The sequence below is a fragment of the Melanerpes formicivorus genome, unplaced genomic scaffold (genome assembly GCF_026170545.1).
Source record: "Melanerpes formicivorus ecotype bairdi unplaced genomic scaffold, bMelFor1.0.p_v2 SCAF_12, whole genome shotgun sequence".
NCBI lineage: Eukaryota > Metazoa > Chordata > Aves > Piciformes > Picidae > Melanerpes > Melanerpes formicivorus.
Genome location: NW_027142364.1, coordinates 7,377,297 through 7,403,494, shown reverse-complemented (window position 1 = coordinate 7,403,494; position 26,198 = coordinate 7,377,297).

Sequence of the window (26,198 nt, the reverse complement as noted above, 5' to 3'; positions counted from 1 at the left end):
ACTTTTTTTCCTCCCTCCGCTTTTGATTCTGGCTCCTCTGAAACCCTTCCCCCTGCGGTGTCGGTATGGGTGGGCAGCACGGTGGCAGAACAAGGCCAGGGGTGACGGGAGGCCTGAAGGCTCCTGGTCACACATCAAGGCGTGGAAACAAAGCCGCCAGGAGCTCTTCCTGACAAACACAAATTCCCTTCAGAAAAAGCAAATTTGGTCTTCCCTTCATAGCGTGGGTGTCATTTTAAGACTTTCCTCAGACACTTTACTAAATCTGACGCTTTCCATTGTTTTTCAGGCCGTTTCTCACAAAAGGCTTCCTATTATCAACAAGTTGCTATTGGAGTAAGCAAACAGCTTGTGAAGGCCTGAAATAATCTAATAAGCAACGGGCTTGCATGCTTTACGTACCCACATCTTTATAGGATACAAAGTTTGTTTGGGTAAATAATTTCCCACTTTAGTTTGCTTAGTTTCAATTAAGGTGCTCTTTAAAATGAATGTTGTTGCTTAACTCTGCGCTCTCCCCCCAGACATGTACAGAAACTCACTCTACAAGGTAGAGCATGGCCGTAAATGCATTTTGCATGTATTTATGTATATATAGAACTTCTACAATGTAGAACATAGCCATAAATACATTTTTCATAAGCTGCTGCAGCCCAGACAAAAGAATTTTTAAAACACTCTCTTTCCTGGTACAATTATAGGTCTGGTCAATAAGATGTGTACAAGGGGTACATAGACTTTCTTATTCTTCTTTTGGCTAAGACTGAAAGTCTTCACAAAGTTAAAGAACTGACTTCACTGGAAGTCAGATCAGCTTACACCAGCTTAAGGTTTAGTCCTGCATCTTTAATGTGCTGCGGCAAAAAGAAAGAAATGATGTTACCCATAACAAATGTTTAGTAATGGGTTCTGTGAACAAAATGCAGAATTATTTCTATAACTAAAAAATTATTACACTCAAATAGTGTAAATCAGATGGGGAAAGAAGAAATAAGACCAGGTATGTATTTAATACATAACAAATGATTACCAAAGATTACCATTAAGGAAAATGGAATTAGCTGAATAACTTAGTAAACATTCAATACGAACACCCCAGAAATAGTTTAAATACAATGTCCTGCTTGGTTTTTTGCATGGATTTCAAATAATTTCCTTTACAGTCTGTTGATGGATATGAAAATTCTTAGCTATGTGTCATAAACTACTACTTAAATGTCTACCAGCACTGAGCACAATCTCACTAAAGTTAATGGAAATGCATTGACTGCAGGAGCAGATCAAACATTGTTAGCTTATACAGTACTTCATCTCTTGTACTGATTGCAGTCATGTGTTGCTTAAAGATCCTTAAAAATCCCTAACTGCTCAAGTTATTTAGTTACAAGAGAACCTTAGCTCATTATCTTTTTCAAGAAGGTCATAGCCCTTGTGTTTGAAGAAAACATGAATTGTTGTTCAAAAACACCCAGGCAATTGATAGTTCCTTCTGCTTAGAGATTTTGGGTTTTTCCTGATTTTTCATAAAGCTTCCACATTGCAAGGAGGGACGCACAGTTCCCTTGTATATTACCTGGCAGTCTTGATTATCCCTTTAACTCATTACTATCACAACCTAGGATTAAAATGCCTTGGGCATGAATTGTCAAGACAATGACCACATCATGCTCAGTACCATTTGAGTATCACATGGTGAAATAAATGAAAATAGTACAATGGCAGTATGAAACCATGTTAGTTTACAGTGGGATGGTGCAGTGGGATTTCACTGTGGTTTCTTTCTCTTCCTCTGTCCTCAGCTGGTCCTCTACTGTAGTAATGTCATCGCACTACAACATATGGACAACCTTTCAAATTATTATCTCACAAGAGATCATGACTCTGTGGTCCAGGATGGAGAGCAGAGCAGACTATTGAGCATAACCTTCTCTGCACCATATCAGTAGAAGCACTTCATTCTTACTCACCCTATCCTTGGCTTTCTCCATGGAATATGGAGCTGTGTCTCCTACAGCCAAGCCTGTGTTCTAACTAATAACATTAGGGCTACCTGACACCTGGAATGGAATGGAATGGAATGGAATGGAATGGAATGGAATGGAATGGAATGGAATGGAATGGAATGGACCAGACCAGGTTGGAAGAGACCTTTGAAATCATCGAGTCCAACCTATCATCCAACACTATCTAATCAACTAAACCATGGCATGAAGCACCCCATCAAGTCTCTTCCTAAACACCTCCAGTGTTTAGGTGCTGGTGACTCCACCACCTCCTTGGGCAGCCCACTCCAATGGCCAATATATGTTCTGCACTACCTGTTACGATAGTACACTATGCCTTTCATTGCTTGATGCATCCTCATTCGAGGCTCTCAGATGAGCAGAAATTCAGTTCCAGAAATGGGACTTGCAATTGGAAATAATCACATAGTCACATGTTAGAAAAATCTGCTGAAGGGGGAAAAAAATATAAAAAAGATTGGCTGCTCAGAAATGCAGAGTATATGTTCCTAGAGCTCCTCAGCCATGCAAAAAAGACTCAAAATCTAGTAATATATTTCTATCCTGTGCCTCAAATTAATTTTGCAAGGAATTGTAGGCATATGAAACAAGGAGAATAATTCATGGCAGATAATCCTGCTGATGTGAGCTATCATCTCTGAATACTAACTCCTACAAGACAGAAAGTAAGTTCTGGTGCAGGAGTAAATTGTTTTGCAGATTTATGCTGAGAAAAATTCTGCTCAATTACATCAATAACAACAGTATCAGAGAACTGACCTCATTTTCACACTGCTAGGAAGGAGAATTTTGCTCACTGCATATCATTTCATGGGAATGCAATTAAAAAAATGTCACCTCAAAATACATTTAAACTACCCTAGCTCTAATTCAACGCAGCTCAAATGCAGCTTATGAAACGTGCACTCACAGGCACATAGGAAATATTTATATGTGTAGTACCTATTACTATCTGCAAATTTCCTTTTTGGAAGAACAGAAATCTGATTTCGTGATAGAGCTAAAAGCAGAACTTCAAACCCCTCTCTTCCCCTTAATCTAGAGTGGGTACCAGATCCTTATTCTTTACTCATCAACAACTAAGTCTTCACAAGTTAACAGATTTAAACTAAGTAATTTTTTTTTTTTTTTTTTACTTCTTTTTAAATCAATCATTTGCAAGAGCTGTTATCACTGAAGATCCACTACCTGCTGCAATGTTTCTCACTTACTTATTAAGTTGTTAAGGAAGCAGCCTTGTACAGTACACTCATGACAAGTTAAAAAAGGATGTTTTCAGATTAGTGTTCAAGCTTCATTTTTCTTCTTGCTGAAAGTTTTAATTAATACATTAAACACATTGTAACTGTGCAGAAGGGTAAAGGAGATATCTATTTATACATTCTATTGGTTGAGTTATTCTAATGTTTAGTAGCATTATACTATATGTGCAACAAGAACATGCTGCCCTTTGAAAACTGCTTCTATATTTTTGAGTCTAAACTGAAATACACACACACCAAATCCCATCTGCAATAATGGGATGTATACCACATTAAATTACCCTCCTCTACCCACTGGAATCACTTTCAAGAAAGAAAGGTAAATGTTCAATACTGCCTTGCTGCTAGAAGGCAGGCTCTTGGTGCACTCTGCAAAATAGGATTGCCCTGTAGTTATCACACACCCTTCCAGCTCTGGGTGGAGTACCCAAAAAGGTAAATTTGAAAAATAAGTGCTTTATCTGAAAGCTTCTTCTCTCCTGTTCCAAGGAGCTAAGACATTAACACCATTCACTTTTTGTTGTTGGTGGGTTTTTTGTTGTTCTTTTGCTGTATGACAGTATAGTTTTGCCTTTGAGTTTTCACTACAGGTCAAAAGTTTGGTGTGGAAAGCATATTGGGAACTGTAATAATAGACTCTGGATTTTTCTTGTCTGTTATTTAATTGTATGGTTTTCAGTGAACACTGGGGACTGGGTTTGATAGCCTAGGGAAGCTCTTCTCTTCCCCGTGATCCTAAATGAAAGACAGTAAACATAGCTACAGTCAAAGTGGGTGAGAGACTGAATGAGTATACAGAATTACTACTTACAGTCACTATCTGTGGAATCTTTTCATTGCCCAAAAAGCCTCTTAGCTATTAAAAAAAAAAAATAAAAAAATTAATGTATTTATTTTACTTTTTGCAGAAATGTAATCAGAATTTTAGTATCAATATGGGCATCGTCAGCTTCAGAGATGCTCCCTCAAAAAATAAAAAAAAAAGAAAAGAAATGTAGTCCTGGGAATACTATTTAATGTAAGTGTGTGTTGCTATTCATGGTGTATTTAGAGTTCCAGATTTTAGGAAAAAAATTCAGTGTTGACTGAATGATAAGAAATAAAACGGACCGACTAAAGAAGGGAAAGGGCATGCCCAGCATTCAAAGGCAAGGAACTGAAAAAGTAGCACATCAGAATTCTTACATCAGAATCCTTGTGTTTTAGTAAGGGAGATAAGTTAAGAAACTCTTTAGCTAAAACGTGACTTTGACTTCGATGCGATTCGGTTCAGGTCGCAGAAAGTTTGACCCAATTTCCACTGATTTGGAATCCAACCACTAATGAATCAGAAGCAGAACCAAGAATAGATTTAAGGAGTTGTGACTCACAAGCCACCTCTTTCTCAAAACACCCACTCCCTCCCAATCAGACAGACGTCCCTTGTTTCTAAATAAATGCATTTAGTTACAAAATGGATTTATTTATTTTTAGCAAAAATTGCTCATAGTGTGACAAAATTCTCCATTCAGTGTATGACAAAATACATTCTATTGCATAAGATTCGCAGTAGTGCATAAAATTATCACACTTATAATTAAGGTATAGATTGAAATTATAAAACATCCAGAGATGCTAATGTGTTGCTGTCTGAACACCCCCATTTCTCTTCTCCACTTTTTTTCACCTATTTAGAACAGCATTGCACATCTAAATACTACCAAAAGTAACGCGCACACAAATCAATTGCATTCACATCACTTCAAAATGCAAAAAAAAGGGTTACCCACATCAACTCAGAACAATTTTATCACCCTCATGGGGCAGAAACAGCTGTGACAGAATCAGCTACATTCCTGAGCAAACAGAGTTTAACCTTTCAGTTTAGATCATTGAGGGACTTTCATATCTATAGCATAGTGCTCCCAAGCATGAGCTATGCTATTGCCAACCTTCAGCAGAACATCCGTGTTATGCAAGCAGATGAAGAATAAGTCCTGAAATGGTTCCCATGCCTTATGCTACTGCAGATATCTCAACTCAGGAATCTTTCCTCTGCATGTGTTGTTAAATTAAGATCTGTGAGTGATGCACAGAATTAAAACGAAGATAAAATTATCTCACTGTGGTTTAATTATCTCAATTATCTGAGTGGAATAGTGCACTGACTGCCCCGATGTAGAATGAGCTACTCTGGATAATAAATAGCAAGTCAAATCACTGCATAAAATTGGAAAAGAAACTAATATCAAGGATAAAGGACACTTTAATTTCCTGTCCCTCACTCCCCCACTTTCACTTTCATCTTCTAGACTCAGAAAGGGAAATATCTTACCTTGGCAAAACCCTAAAGTTCTGTCCTAAATAATGCATGTATATATAAAGTACAACCTAACTGTAATAGAAATCCCACAGAAAAAGCATTGCTTCCTAACAGCCATTTGCAAAAATGGTTTGAAGCGCCTGGGAAAATTTTGAATTAATTTCCAAATATACAGGAAGCCTCCTCACCACCTCTGCTCTTTTCTGAAAGGTTTCCAAAAGAAAATAAACTCTATAATGCACAGAAAATCTGAAAACACGTTTAACATGGTTTGGTTTGGTTTTATTGCATAGACAATTACTAACCCCAACTTTGTGCCAGGGCCTGGCCAGTAGCAGGCTTCTGGCTGTTTATCTCCAGTCCTGTGTTTTGACCGTGGGACTACCCCTTTCCCTGACACTTATTCAAAGACTGGAATGTGCTCGTGGTGAAAATCTTCCTAATCCAGGGCAAATACACATATAAGCATTGTTTTGTTTTTAGCGTTGTTATGTTAGGTACATCAGAGAAACTAAGGACAGATAAGGAAATGAAGGTGAGAGGCAATGTACATTACCAGGAAAAACTGAATTTCTGTAATAGGTCTGTGGATGTTTTCTGATTTAGCAAGTTTTCATGCAAGCAAAATGTTTCCAAAGCCTGCTGTAGTTCCCAGTGACTGCTCTGTTACTGTACAATGTGAATGAATGCTAAAAATAATATACATTCTATGCTGCGGCTACTCAGTGCAAATTTCATTCAAGCTTGGGTTTGTGCATAAAACCCTGTTATGCCTTCTCAGCACTGACACTCAGAGAAACTGTAACAGTGTTCTATTTCTTGTAGTATGGATCTGGAATGCAGATTAAATGCATTTAATACCAGCCTAGTCTTGATCTCCTCAGACAAAGAGTTAACTGATTCAATGACATTTCCTCTGACACATTTAGGAATAGGCCCAATATAACTACAAAAGGAAGACAAGCTATGGTACAGTGCCAGAATATAGCCATGAAGAGATGAATTTTCCCAGTAAAAGTATCTTATCTGTTAAATTTTCATGATACACTGTAAATAAACAAAAAACTTGAGCAAATGTATTTCTCAGGAATGTTTGTTCTTGATACCAAAATTCATCTCCCCAGTTATCTGGTTCCCTTGACATCTTCTGGTTAAAACCAAAATTCTTAACCAATTTGGTTAAAAACAAAATTTAGGATTCTGTCTATTATTTGGGAAACAATTTAATCTGGAAGAGATAAGCAGATAACCATGCATGTCAGGGTAAAACTGTTCTTTTTATTACATGTAACTAAATTTGCTGTCATCTCTCTCATAATATGTATATGGGCACAGAGACGGCAATACATCAGCCAGAAAAAAAATCCCTAAATAAGCAGAGATTGCTACAGATAGAAGAGAAGGAGCTCCTGCACATTTGTTGGGAGAAGTGTTTCTATAGGAAAACGTGGAGAGGAAACAGGAGTAAGGTGTTACGTAGGTGACCTCAGGTCAGTGTTCAGAAAGCTGAGCTGCACAAACAATGCAGGATTTGGTGAAGCCAGGGCACAGAGCCAGCGGAGAGGCTAGGTTGTGGATCCCCTTAAAAACGTTTGTGGGTAGGACTTCAGAAGTTGTGGCAGTTTCAAAAGGATTGCCCAGGCTCAGCTTGATGTGTGTAGGAGGTACATACTCAGGAGCATCCTTGTCAGTGAAATGGTGAATGGAAATTCTGAGGTTTTGGCAGGGTTTAGTCTGTGGGTGGTTGTAGGATACATGAAAAGCAGCTCTGGAGAGCTTGCTAGAGCTCCTTAGGACAGCAAATAGGCTTTGAATTCAAAACTTGTTCCTTATTAATGAGACAAAGCAAGGAAGTGCCTTTAAAGGTAGACAAACCCATCATGAGAATGGTCTGAATCAAATGGTTAAGTGCTGCAACAACACAGATGTACAGGGCAAACTTAACAAGAGAGCTTCATACCTCAGAAAGCAGAGTACAGACGGAGGATCCACTCAGGGTAGCACCAAGGTCTGGACTTGTTAGGAATGTAAGTAGTCCGTTTTCTGGCTATGTGCTCTGTAGAAACAAGACAAAAACATTAAGCCTCTTCAATGCATCAAACTTGAAACACAGAATGGGACATGAATATAGCTGAGGCTACAATCGAAAACCATGGAAAGTCACTTTGTGCAGAAGTTAGGAAGACACTAGTTTGAAGGTATACTCCAGTGGCTGAGAGGAGCAATTACACTTATAAAAAGGAATTATCAAGCTTGTTAAAACTTTGCAAGTTTCCCTTGTCTGTGGGTCGTCTGACTGCTACTCAGCAAATAGTACTGAGGTTTTCTTTTTCTCAATTAATGAATAAATAAGAACTTGCTATGAAGTGCCAGCTTAATTTTAATGGGCGTTACCAGAGGCCTTAGAAGTCTGAGAGGGGTTTTTCACCTGAAATCTTGCACACCCATTTCAGCACCAGGCTACTGATCTAGACTTTTTTGGTCTTATTTACATTAAGCACCGATTCACCGTGTGTGTTGTGGTAGAAGTCAATGGGAGGTCTGCCACTAACTTAAAGAGAAGCAAGCCTGGGTGGACAAGCATATCTTGGCTACTGTTAAAATGATGTTACAAAATATAAACAAAAACCCCTTGAAATATTTCATAGCTATTAACACTAGTTGTGTTTATAACTATTATCCTTTAGAAAACACACCCCAGAATGACCTACAGAAGAACAATTTTTTTTATGCACTAAGTTGGGGGGGGGGGAAAGGAAGGTTTGTCTTTTAAATAATCCAAAGAAGAAACTCAAACCACATTTTTCTTTATGCACTGGTATATTAATAGCTGAATACTTGTATGGGTACAGTCCCTCTCAGAATAAGTGTGTGATCACCAATTTCAAAAATGGTATCTAAACACCCTGGGCCAGCAAAGCAACAGTTTGCAGCAGTGGGGCTGACCTGATTTAGAATGACTTAAAAGTGTGGTCCAGAGTGTTGCATCTAGTCCACGTAAGTATTTCTATAGCCCCCATCTCAGAGGGTTTTGTGTGCATCAAGCATCAGTTGCCCAGTTTGCATGGGTTACTTCCAAATGCTGAAAGTGCAAACAACACTGCACCATCCTGGCAGCTCAGGCCCCACGCTGTGACGACTGCAGTCTTGTCACAGAAGCTGCCACAGAGCCTTAGCTTCGCAGCCCTACACTAGCAGGTCTCTCTGTAATGTGGCTTGTTCCCTTGGCTGTCCCCAGGCAGCTCTACCTCAAAATGCCTATGTACTGATGTAAGCATTTGAAATGAGCTTGCTCAGGAGTGCCTAGATTAGCTGTGTTGCCAGGCTCTAGCCACTCTAACCCCCTTTTCCACTTCAGTGGGCTGAGCTTTTGACACTCTGAAAAGCACCATTTAAAATTAATTAAAGCTCCTTATTTTGTACCAAATCTCACCGCTACCAACTCTGTTTATTACGTTTTATGCAGGGTGGGGAGTTCCAGTCAGCAAGGTTTTCTGGGCTGTGATGCCACAGCTCATGGATAAGGAGATATTGCAGAGTAAACAGGATGTGGATGGTGTTTCCACAAGTCATAGTTTTTGCTCAGATTATGGGACTCCTCTGATGGAATCCACATGTTACCCTGCAAGGCAAGGCAAACTTTCAGGCAACAGCTTCTTAAGAAGATTTACTGTATTATTTTTACTACTGTGCACAATATTGTAAAGTTTTATTTGGGGCATGTGCCAAGTGAGTTTTAAAAATTGTTTTCTATGAACTGTCACAAAATAGTTTAACACACACATGCTCGAGCCAACTATTTTTCCAGTCTATTTGCTACAGCTGATTTATGAATATTTTTTTAAGAGCTGGAAGCAAATATTTTCTTTTGGTTTCCTTTTCTGAAAGATCTTCTGCCCATCTGATAAAAACAATAAAGGAATCTAATGATACATTTACTGCATGTTTGAACCGTCCTCTACAAGATAGCGTAACGCAGTCATGTAAATTTGTGCACACAAAATTTTATTAGATGACTGCTCATTGTGAAGGAGATCACAACAGTGAACTAATCCAGCACATGAAGTGTTCTTCAACACTTCATATTTGGCAAACATCAAATTTCTGAACTATCCACCAAAATGTAAATGGGATACTTGATATTCAAACTAACAGCAGGTTGTCCCATACAAAACAGTGCTCTTTAAACGTTAGGTAATGATTGTATGGCACTCAGCACTTTCATGGTATTTTGAAATATGATGCTGACAAACAATGAGCAGTAGAAATGTAGCAGAATAGGTGCAAAATAAAATAGCATAAAACCAACAGTAGGAAGCAAACACCACATTCAGAGCGCAGTGGCATGAAACCTAATGTAGCTGCTGCATTCATGATCCAGTGAGCTCAGAGGATGCCCAGCTAGTCAAAACAATTAGTCTGACACATCATTACTCATACTGGAACAGCTTCACTTTACATTGCTTTAGACAGGGCAGTAGAATAATAGCCTCTTCAGAGTATTACAGAGAGAAAAAAAAATCTCTTGGATTCAGATGCAGTCACAATTCTGTGAAATTATCCTTTCAAATAAAACTAAAAAGGTAGGAATTCGAGTTACACACAGAGATGACTGCAGAAGTATAAACATCAGCAATTGCCAGGCATTTCTGAAGTTGTACTTTTTTCTTAGGTCCTGCTTTTTCGGTTACTTACAGAGTCAATGACATTTTATTTGACTAGACAAATTTTGTCAGAATCTAGCCCTAAATCTTAACTCTTCTGCTGCATGGCCTCGACTTTAATTCAACTCTGTGATTATGCTGGTTTCCTACTGGCAGTATGCATAGGGCAAGATAAAAACTAACAATAATGCACATAGAGTTATTTCTTTTTTACGTTTGCTTGTGTGAGTAAACACATGGTTAGGATCACTTTCCTGCAAGACTAAACATCTGTAAACAATAATATCTGTAAATATCTACATTACTTTAACAGAATGGATGTCTTTTCAGTTAAGATTTTTACAGGATTTTTCTCTGCTTTTAAGCATCCTAACTTGTACAAATGTCTTCACATTAGTTAAACACACTTCTCTATTGCTCTGCCCTTCATGTGGACACTTGCACCTGTGCCAAGTGCGTATAAAACATTCCACAATCAGAACAGCAGAGTTTTATACACTAGCACCAGAACAAACAAATATCAACAAAAAACGTAAGGCAATGAAGAATCAGGCAATGAACACTATAGTCCCACAAAGAAAGAGTCTCCAAAACATAAATACTGCTACAAGTATTCCCACATATCTGCAAGAGTGCTGAATCAAGCCAACAACAAATATTTCTACATGTGGTACAAATGGGCAGAGAGTCCTGAAGTTTTCAGTAGAGATTAACATGAGCTCAAAAGTACTAACACAGTACAGATTGAACCCTCAAAGCACTTCTGTTGTGAACTCAAGTGGTTAAAATGAATAAATTGCAAACAAAATGTCTCTGCACTGTTTATCATGCTACCATAGACCCTGCTGCCAGCATCTCTTCCCAGCCCTGTGCTACCTTTTTGCTAGGACACTAAAACAGCAAATCAACTCAGTGATGGATCTCCAATTAAAATGTCTCTTCTCTCGTTTAGTAGAGTTATTTTTAATCTAGCAAGGTTTGTATCCAAGCACGCAGGTTTATCCCCCAACACACATTCTCATAAACTGTCTTGCTGTCACAAAGGAGAGGCAAGTCTGGGTCAGGAATATGTGGCCAACAGTTTTGTGAGCTGGTATTGCTCCTGGAGGGTGTGGGCAAAGTCTGTAAATTCCTTTGATTACGCAGAAACTCTCACAAAGGATGAAATCCAAAGCCCAACTGAAAATAAAGTGGGAGCCAAATGACCTGGAAATGCCACTCTAGGTCTTCAAGTCCAGTTTCCTGGTATTACAGCAAAATCTGGTCAATTGCTGCTCCTTTCTATTCATGTTCTTCACTACCCCTGCATTTTGCTAATCTTTTTGATAAGACTGAAAATATCCCTTCCCAAGAGAGGAAATTAATCAAAAAGTTCTAAAATGGTAGAGATTAATTTTGCACCAACACTAGGATTTTTACCAAACTATACTAATAGAAAATCCTTTGGAAATTAATACAGACTACTATGCCAAGGATTTCACCCCGTGTCATTAAAATTTCCATCTGGTTTTGGGTGTGCATCAAAGTAAAGTACTGGTCTTGACTCTCCAATAAATTTGATCTACTCAGAGGAAAAAAACCAAGGTCCACAGGATCCTTTTTCTCTAGCTAAAAGGAATAAACGCAAGAGCTGTCAAGACAAAACAGGACAGAAAAAGTCCTTCTTAGCAGTTGGTTATATGCATCACCACCAAGCTAGCATTACTGGGTTAGGAATGCCTTATATTAAGCAAAAATATGAGAAAAATCTCAGCCTACCAGTGACAATGACTTTTTCATCACTACACTCATCAACAACCATCTATCACTGTTCATTCCTACCTTTCAGTATACGAAGCTGAAGCTGTTTATACTGATCTGTTTATAAATCTCCTATTGCTTGTTGCATCCTACTGACATGACAAATTTTCTTGCCTCCACTCACATGGAGTAGCAGAAATAAGTACTTAAACAAAAGCAAAACATCATCAGCACACATTCTCTTTTCTTGTCAGAATAGAATTGACAAAGGAATAATCCCTTGTTGAGAGTTTTCTCTCTTTCTCACTCTCTTTTTCCCCACTGCTTAAAAGACTATGAACATTTGCTTCTCTTGTTTTCCTAAACAAGTCTTTGAAAAACATCAATTCATCCTGCAGGCTTTAGGAAGTTTACTGATCCTATCGGCTTAATAGCACACTGCTACACTCAAAAGAAGGCGCTAGTGCTCTTGACTATTATGTCCATTTTTCAAGCATGGCAAAGACATCAGGCACTCTAGCACATCCTTAGTAGCATATGACAAATTAAATAACAAGATAGCCAGGAATTACTGGGATCAGTGAGTTTTTTTTTCAGTGCAGTGTTACATTTTACTTATTTACATCATCAGAAGGAAATGATTGTTCAGCATCCAGCTGAGCCTTCAGTTGTGCTGTTCAAAGGAAAATCCTTTCAAATGCCAATACAAAGATCCCAGGTTAAGGTCCCAGTTCTGCTCCACTCACAGATGCTGGAAGTTGCTTATTTCAGGAGATTTTGGTCCTTCAAGAGTAAGCACATCATACCAAAACCTCTCAGTCTCCTTAGGAAATGAAAGGTCCAGCCCCTGCATTTTGGATTCACTATGAATAACAGAACATGCTTTTCTCCCACAAATGGCAATTAATGGCTTGTCTGTATTTATTGAAGAAGGAAGCAAAACTGCTAATAGCAAAAGTATAACATTTGTGACCTTTATCTCCAGAATTTTAGGGTGAATAATACTGGCCTTGCATTATGCCTTCCTGCCTAAATCCTATTATAAGGGTTAGATGAACTTTTACTGCTACATGGAACCTGCAGAAAGACAGGTATTCAACCCTTCATATTTGCTGTTATGTAGAGAAAACTGAAAAGATATTTGTTACCATAAGAATGGTTCAATAGGTGTGTCCCTCACACTGAGGCTGGTATGTTCATTAGCCACAAGCTCACACCAAGACTTTGTGGAGCATCTTTTTTCAAGCAAGACAAAATGGTTCTTCATCTGCATCAGTAAAGGATGGTATTGCTTAGCATAAAGGAGAAGATCCTGATATTTTTAAGTATCTCACAATCAAAACCAGGCAATGGTGTGAAATAATGTCATCCAGATGATTAATTAAACAGCCAGCACTTAAGGGAAACTATAACCCCACAAAATATCAGTGTGCAGACCAGATGGGCCAAATTCTCATTTGATTTCTACTGGAAGGCTCCAGTAAACTTGATCTTCTAATTGAGTTTATACAGCTACTGTTACAAATAGACTCAGAGGCAGACCATACAGATGTCTGTTATTAAAGTTCACATAAAGTTACATTAAATGTCACTAATGAAGGTTAAGAACATAAGTTTCTTACACATTTGAATGCCTACATGTCCCTCAGCTTCTCAGGCTGGTTTTGATTTCAGCCCCTTTCTACTCTAGAAAAGGGGAAAATAAGAAACCTGGCTGTTAATATTATATAGCAAAGTGCAGAACATTTTAATAGAAGCAAATCTCTTTGTCTGAGAGATCCTGAATTGCTTATTTCTGTTACAATGCTGCACTGACTCCATCATTTCCATACCTGTAGGTATGGAAAGAAAGACAAGTCTGCATAATTCCCTGACTTAGGGCTTCTGGAGCTAACTAGTAATTATGTAACTCTGTCCCAGTATAAAGTGCCTGCTTAATTTTAAGCCTACAGTAAAACTGAGAGCATGTGAAGAGACACCGATTCAATGGAATGCTTAGGTTTGCTAGAGAGATGCTCTTCTCAAAAGCAGCTGCAATGCTATCTAACTTATTTTTATTTGGTATTAATGGATACAATATTTGTGGTATTCATTACTACTTGGCATATATTACATAGTGCTGTTTCAATAAATAACTGGTTAGCAGACTAACTGAAGGGGTGGGGAAGAAAAGAAACAAATTACTTTAATATTTTCTTCCCATTTTCCCACAAACCCACAGTTATTTCACATCAAATTTGGATCAGTGCTAGATAAAAGGTTTTCTAACATCAAGTAAAAAAAAATCAAAACTAACCCCAAACTCCTTCAATTAATATTGTGAAAATTAAAAAGGCAGCAATGAAATATTATTAATTATTTTCAATGTAAAATGCTGGGGAAATTCAATATAAATTTGTAATTAATTTCTATTATAAATTATCTGTTCTTAGCAAACAGAATACATCTTTCACTTCACTATAGAGTTTGCAGCACTTAAGTATATTTCTTGAGATTTTCATAAAAGGAAGCAGTTAGTAAGAGATCTTGAGTTTAGGTTTTTTCCTCCCCATCACAGACACTGAGTATAAGAGGCTTTTGCTGCCAGACAGTATAGTGTACATTTTTTTTCCTGAACAATCACAGTAAATGGATATACAAAGAGCATTAACAGGGCATTCTGATAGGAAGATGCAACAGTGTGCCTATATATCTCACTGCACTGAATTATACGACTGGCTGGTTTTAGCCAACTTATTTTGCTTTAAAGCAGTTGTTCACACTGCAGTCCATGGCATTTTTGGGTCAGAATGTACTGCCTTTTGGGGGAAAGGGGAAGAAGAACCTTGCTTTTCTCAGATGAGTGGCATTAAGAAATTAAATTACACCAATTTGTGCAAGTAAGGTTGGTCTCAAAATAATTAATTCTTTTCTAAATTGAAAGCCCCTATTAGCTGTCCCCATCACAGGTTGCATTTCTGAATAGCACTGTGACGTTGAAATAATATAAACAAACAGCTTTAGAAAGAGAAAGGAAAATACACATTGTAAAAAGACATGTATAGCATAACACTGTGTACAATCCTTCTTTACGACCTCTCTTTATACAATTTCAGTGATTTGAAAATTAAGATTCCCGATGAGTCAAACTGAAGTGGATGCCAAAACTATTGAATATCAGTGAAATGCAGTGTAGAGTCAATAGGATTGGCCATCTAATGACGATTAAGTATGCTATAAATTTAAATCTTTGAACTACTTGTTGAGATTTATTCAGGCAGACAAACAAAGATAACAAAAGTCTTTTGTGTGTTTGTCACTCATTTCCGTTGCTCTGTTGTTGCAGTGTCAAATAATGTCAGTTATTTAAGCACAATTAATGTAATTTTAAATTCTCAACAAATTAAATTATAAAGACTAGCAGTCCAAGGAGGACCCTACCCCTTTTTCTAGTACATTTTCTTTTTTTTCCTCCCAGTTTTGTGGCAAATTTTAAATCAATGAAAGGTTAGTTTCAATCTTAATTCTTAGAGAAACAGCCTGTTTTGATACAAAATTAATTTTCTTTTCACTAAGTTATTTCTCCCTGGTTTTGACAAGGAAAGCTACATGTTGGAGTATACTCAGGAAGATTTAATGGTTTTATAACATTTGGAAAAGCCAGGGAGAAAGTGGCCATACACTTCAAATGATTATCATCTGTGCCAGAGCTACTTCTTTTCATTTATGATTGCATGTGTTCATTCAGTGCAGGGGTGTGTACCTTTTTTTTTTCCTGTCCTGTACTTGTGTGGTTCCTAAGGTAATTTTAGCAGACTTAGAAGAAGGCATTTTAAAACAATACCACCGTATAAATGACCACTGAAGGAAAACCAGAGCCCTGATAAGGAACTATACAGTTGTTTTTATCTCCTTAATAAAAGGATGTTAAGTCCTTCATTTAAAAATCTTGAAAATTAATTGCAGAGAAAGAGATTGCCTATCTCTGGTCTTGCTTAATTAGAATGGGATTGTGAAAGTTGTTCTACAAAAACAACTTAAAGCTGGCCATCTGAAAGAAGAAAAATTACCACCCTTTGTGTCTAAATTATGTTGACTATGTTGACCGTTGTATAATTTAGGAAGAAGAGAGTGAAATATTTTACATTTTGTGAGATCATACCTCAAGATTTAGTACTGCATCTAGAATTTCTTTGCAAGTAATAAAGACAATGATCCATTGTGTACTTCTATTACTAATTATTCTGTAAAGATTGTCTGTTCCAAAAGATAATTAGAAAGGGTGAAATTTAACTCCATTAAACAGAACTCAGCCAAGATATAATGAAATTTTGTTGTGAAGTAGTAGACTCACTTTGAAGCCAAATGAAAAGCTTTTACATTGATGGAATGAATAAGATTGGAAAAACTCACACCTTCCTCCCCCCTCCCCCCCCCCCCCCGCCATTTTTTCCATCACAGGCAGAATTTAAAATTAATTAGCTAAGACTGAGTTATGCTTGCAACAAGTTTCAGTTCTCAGATACTTCAGGAAAAAGGGATGTCATATTCTGCTTTTTACACAGATAATTCTTCAGTATTTATTTTGCAGAAGTCAGTAAATCAGGCACAGAAGAAACTTATATGGCACACATCTTCCCCCAACTCTAAAACTCAGCCTACCAACTATTAGAGGGAAAATAAATAACCTCACTGCTGGCCAAAGAAGCCTCATACAAGGCTCACCACAGGCCAGCTCTGGGTGTGAGGGGACTATCAAGCTGTCTGCAGGTCTTGATCAGTTTTCTACAGCCTCTAACAATAACATGCCTGGTCAAGTGATCATTTGTCAGTGTAGACCCCTGTTCACACAAAAATAGTCCAAGAGATCAAGTGCAGAGCTGGAAAACACGACCATTTTGCCTAGGCCCCCAGAGTAGCCTGCACTGCTGCATGAAAGGTGTGCTTCAAGTAATGGTTAGTAACTTGGTTCAGATCTTTATTGTCTCATTTGAAGGTCATATGAACCTACTTAATGACACAGGGCTCATTGTAAAGAAAAGAATGACATGAATACATTAGTAACCCATTTCTTTGAGGCTAACCACTAAACACAATGCAGAAGTAGATAATACACTTGGGAAAACTCTTTTGGGAAAATACATGAAGCTGCCTGAAACCAACTTGCTTCAGTTCACTGGACCAAGTCCAAACATTACAGGCTTGAGTTTGGCTGACCAGAATGTATTGCTGCTCCTGCAGTGGGATGAAAGCGTTTCACACCAAGGTTGTCATGCCCCGTCACAGTCCTCTATAAGAGCCTGAGCCTTGCACACCCATTCTGGGAAGAAGAGAGGCTGGGAAGAAAGAATAAATGAAGAACTGCCTGGCCAAGGGGTATATGAAGATGATGGAAATAAACAAAAGAAAACCTCTAAAGCAGTCTCCTAGACAGCTTGCTCAACTTCAGCATTACTTTTGTCTGCCTTTAGATCACCAAATTAAATTTCTGACTTATACTAAAGCAGAAAGCTTAGCAAATATTGCACAAGAGAGTACTTCCATCTCAGATTTTAGGAACTTCAGCACTGCCTGTCTAGCTTTTATAGACACTGCCAAATATTTGAGCACATCCCAGCACCCCTGGGGAGAAAGGAAACACAATTTTTATCTTATAGAAAGAGAACTAAAACTTAAAGAGAGTAAGCGACTTGCCTAAAGTCCATCATTAAGGTGGTGCCTTTCTTGACTTCAAGTAAGCATCCTGGGGACAGGGTATCTTTCCTCCCAACAATCATGCCTTCTCATGAGGCAACTGCTGGTTTTGCAAAAAAAAAGCAAAACAAAAAAAAAAGGGCAAAAAACAAACCCCCAAAACCCCCACCAAGTAGCTCTTTTCCTTACGGTATGTTGAATGGATGTGAATTCATTTTTAAAGACCAGTTCCTATTTTAACAGAAAGTGCCATTGCTAAATTCTGAAATTGAAAAGAATTTCAACATACTGTGACCTAATGACAGTGGCTGTTAAGAGCACATGTGGCTTTTTTGAGCTTTGTGGAACATTCCCATGAAGAGATACTTAGCAAATGCAGCTTTGTGTACATTTCACAGAACTCTGCCAGCATTACTGACTTTTACCCAGGTCTGAGCCTTACTCTAGACTGAAGTCACAAAAGAGGGGATTAGTAGGGCTACACTGAGGCTGTCTGTCACATAAATAGCTAATTAACTGCTGATTGGGCCTTGCTAAATCCCCATTTCCTTTGCATTTTATCCACACCCCACACATGCACACACAAAAAAAATAGTTCTCATATAGTAGGGGAAAAAAAGCAAAAATTGTTATCAAGAGTAGTAATGAAATAAACCTCTTCTGAACAAAAGTTGTTATATCAGTAAGTCACAGCAGCAGGTTAGTATGTTGCATCCTCTTGAAAATGAGTCAACCATGCTCAAATCCTCACTCCTAAGTATGAATCAAAAATGTAATATTAAAACAACAAACCCCCAAGACTATCTTCACTATGGTGTCTTTCCCTGAATTCTTTAATAACTAAATTGAAAATCTATATACTACTTGTTTCATCAACTCAGCAGCACTGGATTAGATCTAGAGCAAGCGGGAATAAGACATGAGGTAGAGAGTGGAGGTATGGCAGAGAAAAGAAATAGGTTTATGCATGTTTGAACTCATCTGTTTTGCATAAACATATGGTTTAGACCAGATTCAAGGCAATCAGAACTACTCAATCCTTTCACAGAAGCAAGTTTAGACCAAAAAGGGGGTGCTCGAAAATTCCTCTCCAGAAGCAATCATCTTCTTCAGACATTTCCAATAGCTGCCTTGTCTCCAGGCATGTAAACACTACATGACCTGAATTTAGCTCTTTTCAATTTCCTGAACATCAGATTATTATTTTAATGCATTTGAAAAAAAATGAATAGAATATGTTTTCTAGGTGCTGATTGCAATAAATAAAGGAAACATTTTCATCCTTCCACTATTTAGAAATCTCATTTTCTTGAAGTTCAAAAGATAGCAGAAGAAAATTAAGGAAGTGTATGGCTATGAAAAAATGAGACAGGAACAATGTTTACTTTAACTGTCTACATTAGTAGGGATTTCAATCAGAACTAGTGATTTTTGCTTTTAGAATACAAAGCTATAAATGTATTTCCCAGCTGCAAGGAGAAATTGCTCATACCTAATGTATCTAATTTTCCAAAGTACTAGGCAGCTACCTTGAGGTGCTGCACACCCTTAACCCCCTCTGTACATAAGACCAAGCCCTTTTCTATATGAACACACATCAAATGTTTACACCATCCAAGAGAAAGAGGATTCAAGAGGTGAGACTAAGAAGGTTACAGTTTTAAAAACACATCACAAATGGCATTGTTAATCATCGATAAAAGCAAATTGCTGTTAGATGAAGGAAAGTTTCTCCACTTGATGGAAGAGAATGTACCCCTTGGTCTGAACTGCAGAGCAAATTGTTTTCACCACACAGAGAAAACTTTCTACAGAAGCTTTAGTTCTCCAGGCCAAGGCTCTTACTGAACTTAAACAGACAACATAAGTTGCAGGAGAAAAGAGGTAGACATTAAATGTGAACATAAGAGCCAAACAGCAGAGAAAGTAAGTTGAGCAGAAACCATCCATGTGGGAATTTCACTTTCATCTTTTCACTATTTATCTCCTCTCCACACTACCAGATATCTGAAATTGTTTTCAAAATCAGAATTAAAAATGGGGGGGGGGGGGGAGAGGGAGAGGGAGAGGGAGAGGGAGAGGGAGAGGGAGAGGGAGAGGGAGAGGGAGAGGGAGAGGGAGAGGGAGAGGGAGAGGGAGAGGGAGAGGGAGAGGGAGAGGGAGAGGGAGAGGGAGAGGGAGAGGGAGAGGGAGAGGGAGAGGGAGAGGGAGAGGGAGAGGGAGAGGGAGAGGGAGAGGGAGAGGGAGAGGGAGAGGGAGAGGGAGAGGGAGAGGGAGAGGGAGAGGGAGAGGGAGAGGGAGAGGGAGAGGGAGAGGGAGAGGACGAGACCAGACCAGCTTCGTAGTGTATGAAAAGTGCTTGCAAAACATGTCACATGGCCTGGACAGTGATCCTAAAACTGGCAATCCTACTAGTGATGACAGAGACATACTAAAACCCGCACATCACCTTGGAAAAACAATTTCTGAACTGCTTCTGTCATATTAGATTTCAGTTAGTGCTAAATTCTAGTATACATATGCTTGCCATGAAGGTGGAGGAGGGAGAGAAAAGTTAGAGAGCAGCGAGAAAAGATCAGCTGCCTTCAGAAATTAGGTATTACATGAAATAAAAGAGCTCAAGACAGAAGGTCAGGTATCCTCTGTTACTAAGAACAAGCAGATTTACTCATGGTTTCAAGCCATTCATTAAATTGAAATTCAATAGCCATTATTTTATTGCCAGCTCTAACCTTCCAATGTATATGCCAGTCTTACCACTGTCAGCTTGTGGGAAGCACTACAAAAAGCTTACTGCAGTCTGCAGAGACATAAGAGATATGATAGAGGAGTACACTGCCTTTTCTTTCACTTTGTGTATCACTTATTTAACAGTTTGATGTTAAAAAAAAAAAACACAAAACACCAAAACAAGTAAAGCACAACACAAGTGTTTGAATAAGGAATATATTCCAGTCACCATCTGTGTGCTACTTTTAATAAGACAATGCTGCGTGTCTCAGGGTTGTGCACAGAGCTTATTCCTAAGGATCTTGGGATGTTTTTTTGCGTAATCTTTTTCTTGTTACTCTTTCCCCAGCTCTGCTCCATCAGCACTCCCTGTGTCAGAGGGAGGTCTGAGGAACAGGCTGGAAGAAGCCAAGCTCCCCGCTATTACTCATTCTTCTTCAGAAACAGCAAAAGTGAAATTCTGGCTTTGTTGCAACAAATGGAACACATGCCAAAATCTTGAAGGGTAGAATCTCACCTTGCCAGGCTGTTTTCTGTAATGTTAATGCAGCCTCCCTACATACACACCCTTCAGAGGACAGGGGTTTGCAGGTGAATGCACACAAGAAAACCAAAGAAACAAACAATGCCAAGGGCAGGAAGGGGAAAGTTCTTCCAAAAAGGTCTGTCTTCAGGGAACAGGATTCCCCTCTACAGAGATCTCCCTTCACCTCTGGCCTCTCCTGCTTTGTAAATCAAACTCTGCTCTTTACCTAAGGAGACAATCCTGTGCAGTGAGAATCTCACAGACTTTTAGGATCCATTTATTTCATGCTTTTAAGGTTGCTACCAGCTTCCCAGGGCTGATGTTTTCAAACAAAAGTACAAATTGACACCAGAACAAATACTGAAGTGAGACTTGCATTTCTCTTCAGATATAAGCATGTGCTGTGTGGTTCTTGTATGCACTACAGAACAGAAAACACACACCTTGTAATAGTGTTCCTGCTAAGGAAGAAATCATCCAGCAAGAACTGAATCTTTTTAGACAGTTACTTGGTTGGGTTGTGCAGGGCTTGTTTCATTCTCCATTATTTTTAAAGAGCCTTTCCTTTTGCAAACAAGAGCATTCACTGATCAGCACCAGTATCTTTTTGCTTTTGGTATACATTAAGAAAATTAAATGGAATATTCTTAGAAAGACATCTGTGCCTGGGGTGACTCACATTTGATCAATCCCTATGAACTGTTCTTTTCAGAGGATGTGCATTTATTTGCTCAGTTAGGCTTAAACTTTTTATTTATCTAATCACCCCCCTGTAAAGCTTTGATCTGAGCTTCCAAAATCTATTTTTCTAACCACTTTAGCTACATCTTTTAAGTCTTATTGTCTAATCAACTTCAGCCTGTAAAACATGCAATGTCCTACTTAATGCATTCTATTAGGAAATTAAGCTGCAGCCTGGATTTTCAGATCTCTCATTTTGCAATCCCATGAGCCATTTGGAATCGTCATTAATGTCATTATTCCATGGGAGAGGAGAGAACTGGCAGCAGAGTGAGCCCTCTACACGGCTGTCAGCTTTTCCCTGCTAACATTTGCAGAGTGACTCAGAGGTGAATCACAGGTTTCTGCAGGTGTACAGCAGGGAGAGTTGGATGATTTCCATGTCACAGTGGTTGCAAATGTTTACTTCATTAGTTCATGGGGTTACTCAGCAGTCCTAGCCAACTCAATTTCTCAACCTTACAGTATGGCAGTTTGGGGGAAAAAAAAAAAGGAAAAGGAAAAGGAAAAAAAAAAAAAAAAGGAGTAGCTTTGAAATTAAAAACACAAACCCAACAGTCAGTTTGTAATTAGAAAACCTCAGCAAGGTTGGAATGTGAATGGATTTATATGTAGCTGTCATTAAACACACATTATGAAGTATTTCAGTCTAGTGTTAAGTCTATTATACTCTCTACTGCAAGAGTAAAGGTTACACTTACTATATCCTTTTCCACAGCAGTACACCATGCAAAGGGAATGGTCTCTGAGCCATAGTTAACACTATCCACTGAAAATGCATTTGTCATAAGAAAACTTACAGTGATGTCTTTGCTTAGAAACTATTTCAACAGCTTCTTTGAAGTCTCCAGATGTTTTACAATAAGCTTTTGCATGTGTAAGAGTAGGCAGGGTTTTGGATGGCTTCTCCTGCTCACCACTGCTGGTATGGCTGGGAACATAAAATGCCTTTAGCTACATCACCTTACATTTCAAGTTTGCAAGTGCTCCAGCTGCCCTGGGTAGGAGGAAATTCCTGTGTGCAGGACACCAAGTAGCTGCAAAAGCCTCTCTGCCTTACAATTATCTAAACTAGATTCCAGCCACTTATCTACCCACTTTCCTAGTAAAGTTATATTGAATTTTACAGTCATTAGACCTCACATTAACTTCTTGCCCACAAGATTATATCATCAGCAAATGCTATTGCTTTACTTCACGTTCCTCCTTTAAAGCTATTAACATATAAAGTAAAGAAAATCAGGCTCTGAGGATGGATCCTTGACTTGTGTTGTACTATAAGTCACCTCCAGCCAGCATGAACTCCCAAGTGATTCCACTTACATGAGCTGTTTGCCATAGACACAGAAACTTGTTTACCATAGTCAAGGAAAAGTCTATCCTTACCTTTCCATTATTGTGTCTTGCAGATTATGTTATATGTAGTTACCATACCCAACATATTCTGGAAATCCTGGCCAGATTTTCTCTCCAGTACAAAAGCATATTACAACCATGTCAGCTCACTCCTGTAATTAAAATTGATCAAGCTATCTGATACTCAACAGATATAAAGACACTAACACCTAATTTTCACTCAAACAAGCCTGACCAGCTCTTAAGGGAGTAAAATGCTGGCTAAAGATTGAAAGGCTATGAAGAGAAAATGGAGTTAAGAGATCTACAAAAGCTGAAAGCTCTGTTTATCCCAGATTTCCTCCACATTTTATGCAAACAGCTGACATCTTCAAAAGAGCTCATTAGAAGCTACCCAACCAGAGAGCAGAGTACTGTGCCAGCTATGCACCCAGTGCATTATTATATCAACAGCAAGCTTCCTTAAGGATGTACTTAAGGAAACACTTTTCTACCTAAACTATGAACTTTTGAAAATAATGGAGGATAACAATGGAAGCTTGTGAGAAAACAGACACTTAAAGCATATGTTCTAAGAGCATCTCTGTGACCCAATATGCTGTTCTGCATGCTCACATTGAAATTGCAAATGATATTCAGGAAAACTGTAGTCTCTGTGAAGTCAGTGTTTCAAGATGAAAATGGCCATGTAGTCTTTATTAATAAAACTAGCTGGATTAATCTGGCCAAGGATCCCACCCAGGTGTCATCTACACATGAAATGAAGTTCAGAGACACTTGCAGTTACAAAGAGCAGTCTTGGTAACCCCAATGGTTCCCAAAAGAACAAGCTGTATCCTAAATCACTGGGTAACCAGCAAAAAGCAGAGACAACAGTTGGCACAGACAGATGGAGACTACCCAGTGGCAGGATCTTGCAGCAGGAGGCTCAGTACTCCTCACCAGGCACCACCAGGCTCTGCAGCACCAGCCAGATTGTGCTCTGAGTAGCACAAAGTTTTCTGGACTGAAATATAAGAGCAGTGTTCAAGTTACCAAGAGGGTACCCAGGGGAAGCAAAAACGCCTGCACTCCTCCTCAGGAGAAACCAGCACTGCCACAGCTAATGCAGGTGTCTGTGAGCTCCTCTGCCCCAGCAGCAAGGAAAGCACAGGAGAAAGTTGCCCCAGGGAACCTCTGTTACAGGTGTGCAGTGGTCTAAGGATATCATGCAACACAGAAACTGTACATTTACCTGAGCTTTAATTTTTAATTTTTACCAGGTGTTTAATTTTAAATCTATTCTTTATGCAGCTTATGTTCAAATCCAGAGCCCATGAAAAAAAAATGTGGCAGGTGAGGCAGGTCATACAATGCAGGCTCACAATGAGCATTATTTATTAACAGCTCCCCTTAAAACGATCTTTTTTTTTCTGACTTAGCAGATAAACCAGCATCCTACCAAAGCAATGACTGAATAAATACCCATTTTCACTCAGCAGCAACTATCTAAAAACACTTGAGGACAGATTTTTAAATCCCACTAGAAAATAATAGTCACTTTATCAAGTTACCATCCTAAAACTGACACCAGATTCTTTCCAGGTCCTAAATGCAGATGACAATGGCAAGAGAGGAAAGAAATGCATTTGAAAGCAGCCAAAGCATGAAAACAATGAGAACAAGACTGTGCTGAACAGCAAATCACATGGCACTGTAAAACAATTGTTTAGATGTGCTTTATTTGAAAACTATTAATATGTTATGCTATATTTACCCAAGTAAACTATAAAAATCTTGTAGAAACGAGCATTAGCTATTATGAATCCATTTCTGCAATGAACACTCTGCCCCTAGGGTAAATGAGCACTAAAGCTTACTATATCTATAAATATCCAGGTTTTCACGTGGCCTGATTGAAAACGATGTAGGTGTGCTTGGCATTTAACTTGGGGAAGTCGTGTCAGCTCCCCTCCCTTCCTCCTCCCCATGCTTAACAATGCTGTTTGGCACCTTTTTCAATTTTTCTCACCATAGATCATTGCCAAAACTTGAATCTGCTCCTGACAGCTTAACTGCCACCATAAAAGAAGCTGGCTTTTTTTTTTTTCCCCCTGCAGACTGTGATTGAAAGGGTAAGTTTGAATGACAATCTTCTCAAATGGCCTGGTCTTCTCTCAGGCCTAGGGTTGGGAAATGAGGACCAATACAGTTGGAGAGGGTTTAGTTAGTCAGTAACCACACTTTAAATTCAATTATTTGAACAGTACAACAGACTGTGAGACCAGATTCCCAGCTGTTTTGTAACTTATGTTGTCACTTGCACCTGTGCAAAGTGGGCACAAAATACTTCTAATTCGGCAGTTGGGAATTAGACCCCGTATTTACATTTGCTTCCTGATTCCTGACTTTATTCATTAGCCAGCATGTGGTACACAAGCTGATGAATTATTGTTTAGCTTGTTTTGAAAACACATCACTTGCAAACACACTTTAAAAAGATCTGCAATAATTAGCTGCATTTTATTTTCCATGTTTACTGCACCTTTTTCTGCCTTTTTATGTATATATGCATACATAAGTACATTTATGCCAGGTTAAATTTAGTCACTTATAATTAATTTGGGGTCAAAATCAGGCCTGAGTGAACACAACCATGAAGGCAGAGATTTCAATAGAATATTACACCATCTCAATTCCACTTTGCCTTTGAGATTGCAGATTTCCAGTGTACAGAAGACATTATAAATATTGTTTATTATTCGTGAAATACTAAAAGATTGCAGCTAACGCTGTCCTTGTGTCTTCACCAAGCTATGGTTGGATATTAGAAGAAATTTGTTCACAGAAAGGGTTCTCAAACACTGGAGCAGGCTGCCAAAGGAGGTGATCAAATCACCACCGAGAGATTGCCCATTGGAATGGGCTGCCTGGGGAGGTGGTGGAGTCACCGTCATTGGAGGTTTTCAGGAGGAGACTTTATGGGGTGCTTGGTGCCATGGGTTAGTTGTTTAGGTGGGTTGGATTGGTTGATGGGCTGGATGTGATGATCTTGAAGGTCTCTTCCAACCTGGTTTATTCTATCCTATTCTATTCTATTCTATGTAAAAGACACAGAGGTGCGGTGCTGATGGACATGGTTTAGGACGAGGCTTGGCAGAGTTCGGTAATGATTGGACTTAGTGATCTTAAAAGTATTTT